This window comes from Rousettus aegyptiacus, unplaced genomic scaffold (assembly GCF_014176215.1).
Source record: "Rousettus aegyptiacus isolate mRouAeg1 unplaced genomic scaffold, mRouAeg1.p scaffold_m13_p_1, whole genome shotgun sequence".
Classification (NCBI taxonomy): domain Eukaryota; kingdom Metazoa; phylum Chordata; class Mammalia; order Chiroptera; family Pteropodidae; genus Rousettus; species Rousettus aegyptiacus.
In genome coordinates this window covers 68,578,854-68,586,004 of record NW_023416284.1, presented here as the reverse complement: position 1 = coordinate 68,586,004, position 7,151 = coordinate 68,578,854, and the positions used below count along the sequence as shown (strand labels likewise).

General features: G+C 40.5%; 1 long non-coding RNA gene across 10 annotated transcripts in view; it reads left to right on the top strand.

Annotated features, from left to right (window-relative positions):
- The first annotated feature begins 1,295 nt into the window (after positions 1-1,295).
- LOC107519984 overlaps positions 1,296-7,151 on the top strand; it is a 364,500-nt gene continuing 358,644 nt past the window's right edge. For all 10 annotated transcript variants that reach the window (XR_004955672.1, XR_004955661.1, XR_001599211.2 and 7 more), the window contains exons 1-2: positions 1,296-1,531; positions 3,181-3,415. This is a non-coding gene — a long non-coding RNA (uncharacterized LOC107519984). The remainder of the gene's footprint in view (positions 1,532-3,180; positions 3,416-7,151) is intronic.

Below are 7,151 nucleotides of genomic sequence, written 5' to 3'. Positions count from 1 at the left end.
TCCCAAGCCCCAAGCCTCCTCCACCCCAACCCTTTATCCACAAACTTCACCATCCCGCAAGGATCCCACGTCTGGGATGGGGAAAGACGATGAAGGCGAAGGTGCGCTCCGGGCTAATCGCATTCGGGAGGGTGGGTATTTGCTTTGGAATTTTGGTGGGCCCCCACTCTCGCATTTCCCCCACCTCTCAGCTTTCCCCCTCTTCAACTTTAGTGAGATTTAGAAGAAAAATTAGTGCTCCTCTGAGTTACTGAGAGAGACAATGCTGTGACCCGCAGTTGGGATAAGGGCCTAGAGATGGGGGAGATTAAATGGGGCCCCGATTCTAGAGTTTTGGGAACTACTGGTAAAGTACTTGGGGAAGGGACAGGAGCTGCTCTTGATCTAAACACTTGATTTGCCCCGGGTAAGGCAGTGGGGGAGGGGGTGGAAAGAGGGGACCAGCCGCGCCAGGGATAGAGGATGGGAGAGCGCCTGGGACCTCGAGTCAAATCTTTGGGGTGAGGATAAGGCGGTGGCCTAGGGAAGGGAACAGACGAGTAGCGCTTGGTTCCAGGGTCAGAAGGAGTGCATTTTCCCAGAGCCTTGCTATCCTGGATTGAGGTTCTGGCAAGTTCGGGAACTAAGAGGTGGGAGCGATGCTCCAGGTGGGGATCCGCCCGTGAGCCCCTGGACCGAGTTGCGCAGCGCCGGAGCAACAGGTAACTCGGAGCTGGGCTTTGTCCTGAGGATTAGAGGGGCTCTCCTAAAAGAGCGTGGTGGGGTAGGAGAGGGATAGGGGGTGGGGGGATTGTTCCAACCTCTGGAGCCCCTCTGAGTTGTTTTGGTGTATTGGGTGGAGGGAGTGAATCTGGGTGGAGGAAGAAGGATGGAGAGCTTGGGGTGCGCCCCACCTCTAATTGTGTAACCACTGGTATCCTCTGGGATTGACCCCCAGCCCTTGGCATTTTGTCACTTGGGATGATTAAAAACTGACAGAAACTCGATGCCAAAGTGGATTGTTCACGGTGATTGGCAGGGAAAGTGTGAACAAAGAGGCGCATCTCCCGGAAACAATGATTTTGGAGATTTCCCCCCCGCAGATATGAGCGCGTTGGGAAGGGGGCGTTATGGAGGGGACCAGACCCGGCATCTCTGGGGAAAGTTGGAGCGAGGTAGAGGGAGGAGATGGTCGGGTCGAGTGGCCTGGAGATGGGGACTGAGCGGCCAGCGCCTCGGAGGTTCGCGAGCGGGGCGGGAGATGCGGGGAGGGAGGGGGCGGGGAGGGAGGAACGGGAGGGGAGGGGAGAGGAAGAAGGGGTGAGAGGGAGAACCTGCCGCCGCTCGCCGCCTCTTTGTCTGCTCCGGGACTGGGAACAAAGGGGGGAACTCTGATGAACTCTCCTCCCCTCGCCCCGGACGCCCGGTTATCTCCCTGTAGCAACTTTGCAGCCTCGACTTTCTGCGGTGTCAGGCCACACAAAAGTGTCCACGCGCTTTGCGGACTGCTACAGGGGAGCGTCTCTGAAAAGTGTGACCAAGTGGGAAAAAGGTGAGTGGAGGCTGTTGTCTTGTTTATCTCTCTCTCCCCCTTAATGCGCCCTGCTCCCTGCCCTTGGAGGACAGAGGAATCGTCTGTCCAGTGACTAAGTTTGGCTAGAAAGTTGTACCTCCTTTCCCTGCTCCCTTCTCTTTTGTTCTTTAACGAACTTGCACAGATGGTTTTATTTGTTCATTTTTTATAGGCAAAAGCCAGACAGGCATTTTTCTCAAGTGCCTCTTTCCATGAGGAACTGGTGATGGGGTGGGGGACAGGGTATATCAAGGGGGTATTGCCTCATTTTCCTCCAGCTGCACGCACAAGGGAGAAAACACTCTGAAATGGTTGGGGTCCTACCGGTCTCACTCCCACCCCGCCCAGACTTTGTCATGCAAAAGAAAGAGATATGGAACTGGGGGTCCTTTCCTCACTGTTGTATAACTTAACTGTCTGCTGAGCGCTCAGCAGATCCAACGCACAATGCCAAAGCTGCAACAATAGACTGCAGAAGAGGTTTGGGTTAGGGGGGAGTGGACTCTTGTGCTTGTGGTCCAGGGGGTTAGAACAAACAGGTAGGAGTTAAGAAAGTTTTTATTTGGGTCTCGGGGAGGTGGGGGAAGCCACAGGTTCCTAACTGTCAGAGATGCAGAGATGGAGGGATGGGGCCTGGACCACTACTTAGAATCGGCCATCCTGTGCGCCCCTTTAGTTTCACCACCCACCCAGAATAACCTATGTTGTCCTTACGATCCATCATCACCTCTCTCACTTTACCTCTCCCCCCCTTTTCGACACGTTTGAATAGAAAGTGGAACGTGAGCCCCAGAGGCTCCTCAGACCCTGCCCTCCTCCTGCCTTTTGTGTTTTAACCTTTTGTTTCCATCAGCCACGCCCGCCCCAAAGAGGGATGGCTGTTGCGGCTCTTTTGAGTGCAGAGGCAGCAGAATCTCCTCCTTGTTTATAGGCAAAGGGAGACTCCCTAACTTTGTTTCCAAAGTAAGTAGTTAACCTTCCCAGTGTTTCTAAGTTGGTTCTTGCTTAAACGAGGCAACCACTCTGCAACTAGTAAACACCTCCACTTTCTATGAAATTTCTTTAAGTGCTTTTTTACTTTACCACAAAAGTTGTTTATCTGTCCTGTCACTTGGTTAATAGACATTTAGGGACAGCAGTTGGGAGTTTGTTGAAAGTGGGCAAATGTAGTATGCTCTCGTTACTATGATACGTTGAAATATCAGGAATGTGTGGAATAGGCTTTTAAAATTCAACAATGCAAATTTAGGTCATTATCATTATGTTTTATGGGATCTTCCAAATACCAAGGTAATTTATCACCATCTCCACGTTCCTCTCCCCACCCGTGGGCTAGAGGCTTCCCTCGCACGCTTGGACTTACCCGCCTTTTCAGTTTGACAAGAGAAATGAAACATCAAACTGAATGTGCTGCTAATAACTGGAAGAAACATCCAAACACTATTTTAACTTCTTAAAGTTATGATTTTATATAGTGGTATCCATTAAAACTTGCACCTATAGGGAATTCAAGTGTTGGAACTCTGTAGTTTTGAATTTTTACATCAACGACTGAACTATGTTAATGCTATGAAACTGAGTGTGTAGAATGACTTGGAAGCTAATGTTAATTAATTTCAATTTTACAGGTGTGGTTATTATCAACATCTAGAAAGCATCATGCAGTGCATTGTTTTTACGGGATCTTAATAGCAGTGAACATTATGGAAGTACCAGTACAATGTCACATCATTCGTGGATGAAAAGTTATCAAACTTCTTCATTTGGAGTTACATGAGATTCAAAATGATGGGAGTTCTGATTATGCCTTCCCTATGTGGATTACTACAGTTGGAGCACTGGAAATTCTCTGCCTTAAGGAAGGTACTTTTCTTTTTAAGTACTCTACAAGTGCTTCGTTTGGGGGCTGGTGCTAATGCCAGTAGAGAATTGTCTAGTTATTTTGAGTTGTTGCCTGATCAAGGGGATTTGCGACCTCAGATTTCCTTGTTTTGAACAGGTTTTTGTAGATTCATTTTCACTTGAAATAAGGATTTGTGTATTTATGATGAATTTTTATTTTAAAATGTGTTTTTCAGCATTAGCACACATATGAATGTAGATTATGTTGTAACTAAGGAAAGTTATGTAACAATAATGGGTCCAAGAGGCAATTGTCTTATTTTATGATTGAATTTGTTGTTAAACATCTCAGAGAATGGTTCTACATTAGTAGAACTTCTGTGGTTCAGATTTTTTTTTTTCGCTTTCGACATTTCATTTTGGTAAACAAAATCCAAAAGTAATCAGAAACAATTGAATTCCTAATAACTACGAGTCAATATAAAGCACAAGTTGTAACAAAATGAAAACTTGACTATGTAATAACAAGCTATAAATTTGTTTAGTCTTTATAGTGTACATCAAGTTTTATAATGTGCATTAAGAATCTTATATTCCTTCTTTTAAGTCTTACAATTCATTTTTGTTCACCTCTGTGGGAAAGCAATTAAAGTTCACATAAATACTGTTGGTAATATAAAAGTGTTTTGATGCAGTATTTACTTTCCTTGTTTGCCTTGGAAAGTGAGAGTTTTCTTTGTTTAAAATAGGGTGCTTTAAAATGATTTAAGTTGGAAGATTTGATTATCAAAATGATTCAAGTTCAAGGTGTTTTTCAATCTTAAAGGTGGACAATTTCATTGACGTATTACTTCATATAAAATGTTAAGGTCTTAAGATGATTGGGAATTGGAAATATTTTTATTCTGCTATAAGTAAAAACGTATTGGAATTTACTTCTTTCTAGTTGTATAAACTTGGACAAACTACTTAATCTTCCTGGACTTTAGTTTATCATCAATAAAAGAAGGTTAGGTTAGGAAACTTTACCAAATCTTTTAAGATCGTGTAACTTGCTGATTTCTCCTGTAATTAAGGTGCATTGTCTCTTATGAAGTTTATTTTTAAATTGTTGAACAATAGAGTTACTGATGTGGAAAATTTTAGGTATATCAATAATCATTTTGTATGAATTCTTAGCTCAGGAAATACTAGTTCAGGAAATATGTTTTAAAATTTCTGTAAAGTATACTTTTGGAAAAATGTGCTGTATGGAGACGTCAGAGTTCCTCAAATGTTTTCCACAAAAGTTTATCTGCTGGAATGATTTTTTGGGGTAGAGAGTGCAGTATTATTTTACATCAAGTGTTGTACCTTCCAATGTCTGAAGTGAATATGTTTGAATTTGTTCTAATGGTGACCTGAAGTTGGGCTCAGAGGTTTAGACACAGATTTTGGAATGAAACAGACCTGAGTTTGAATCCCAGCCCAGGCAACTACTCACTATGATACCTTGGCCAGTTTACTTGATTTCCTTGTCTCAGTTTCTTGATTTATAAGTGAGTATCATAATACCCACCTCCTGGGGTTGTTGGGGACAATATAGTTTTAAAAGCATGTGTGTGAGAAAAAACTTGATAGAGGGCTAAGCATCTGTAAACCTAACAAAAGGCACTATTACCACCATTCACCATGAACTTAGTGATGGTTGGACACTTCCCACTTCATTGTGGACTGCCTTACAAGTTTCAAGCTACCTTAACCAAAAATATTCACTGAAATATCCACAATCATTTGGGATAGAAGCATCACATATTTAAATGTTTTTATCTAAAAACATTCTATTGAATTCTTTTATCCAGTTAAGTGTGGATTAATACACTTTGATAAACATTTATTAAGTCTCACTATGTGTAAGCATATTCTGAAGGTCATTAATTCATCTTGGAATATGTGGCCATTCTATATCCTTACAGAAATTTCTGTAAATCAAGATAACAGCAAGTTTCTAGAATCGATTTACTCAAATTCTCTTTTCAATGCTATCAGTAATGAGTAGACTTAGATATAGTTTTAAAAACTTTGTTATTCACTTTTCAAATTTAGTATTAAGTAATAGTTCAGTGGTTTGTTGATGAGGAAATCAAGAACAATTGCACATTTTCTGATGTTAGTTTTTATAGAATGGTCTTTACTTAAATAGAAAACTCACAGTATAAACAACACTTAGAAGAATAGTGTCATGAAATTAAGTTTAAAGTCCTGGATTTTCATTTTCTAGATCTGCAGTTTAGCAAGATATATTGCCCTTCTCTGTGTAATTATTTAGTTTGATGAAGATTATATTCATTTATCCTTAGGAAATTTTTGATGGGAATGTAATGTTAAGGTACTGCTTCTTCTCATTTATAATTCACCAGCAGGTAGTCTTCTAGAAATGATAATGTTAAGAAGAAAAATATTAAGTCATTATTAAAATAGAAAATTATTTTTTTTCAGGTATATCCAGAATTTTGTGGACAACATGTATTTTAATCAGCAGATTATATCATTAGTATAGCAACTAGTAATATAATAATTTGTAATTACAAAGTTTAAAGAGAAAAATTCCTTTAAATTTTTCAATGTGATGTTAATTTTTAAATTATAACCAAATATACTTAATAACTTTACTCTAAGTATCATGTTTTATAGTCTTAGATATTTAAAACTCTTCATTGATGTGAATTAGTTTGAATTGCTGAAACCAGAACAATCTGCCAGGTTATTCACAATAAACTTACCTAGAAAGAAAATCTAAATATTCATCTCCGCCATCTAAAAATGATGAATACAGTGCATACTAAACATCTTAGAAGTAAATAAAAAACATCTGTAAACTTTATATTGAGCCTAGGAGGTGATCACCTGAATATATTGTTGTATTTTGGGTATCATTTCTATGTATGTATTTGCTATGAGTTTCTTTAGGTACGGTAGGTGTTCCCATAGTCACCTGGATTTCTTCACTATGACCTCAGATTTGCTGTTATTTAAGTGCCAGTCATTTCTAAGAACTTTGATGGTAGTTCTGATTATTGTTGAAGATACAAATGTTTAGAAATATATTTATCATCATAAACTATGAAAACTTTGTTCTTTCCTCATTCATTTTAGGTATATTTATTTGGTGTCTTCTATGTGTCAAGCATTGTTCTAAGCACTGAGGATACAAAAGAAATAAAAATCCCTGCGCTCTTAGAACTTCTACTATTGACAGTAAAATATATGTTAAAAGGCAGCAACTACTATTGCATAGAATAAACCAGGAAAGAGAGGTAGGATGTAGTAGGGAAGGGAGTTGCAATTTTCAATGGGATGGCTTGGGATGACCTCATAGAGAAGGTGACAGTTGAGGAATGCCATGAAGGAAGTGAAGGAATGAACTGCATGATGTTGGGTAGAAGAACATTCACGCAGAGGCATGACGAGTGCCTGGTGTCTCAGTGGAAACAAGGAGAGCATAAGAACGAATAGAGTGAGCAGAGGGCATGGTGGTAGGAGGTGAGGTCATAGAGGAAATGGGAATATGGTGAGTAGATTACATAGATCCTTAAAGGGCATTGTGAGGACTTTGGATTTTTCCCTGAGGGAGATGGGATTCTATTGAAAGGTTTTAAACAATGATCGACCTGATATAACTAGTGTTGTAACAGGATTACTCTGGCTGTAGGGTTGAGACCAGATCAAATGTGAGCAAAGGCAAAAAGAAGGAGAGAGATTATTTAGGAAACTATTT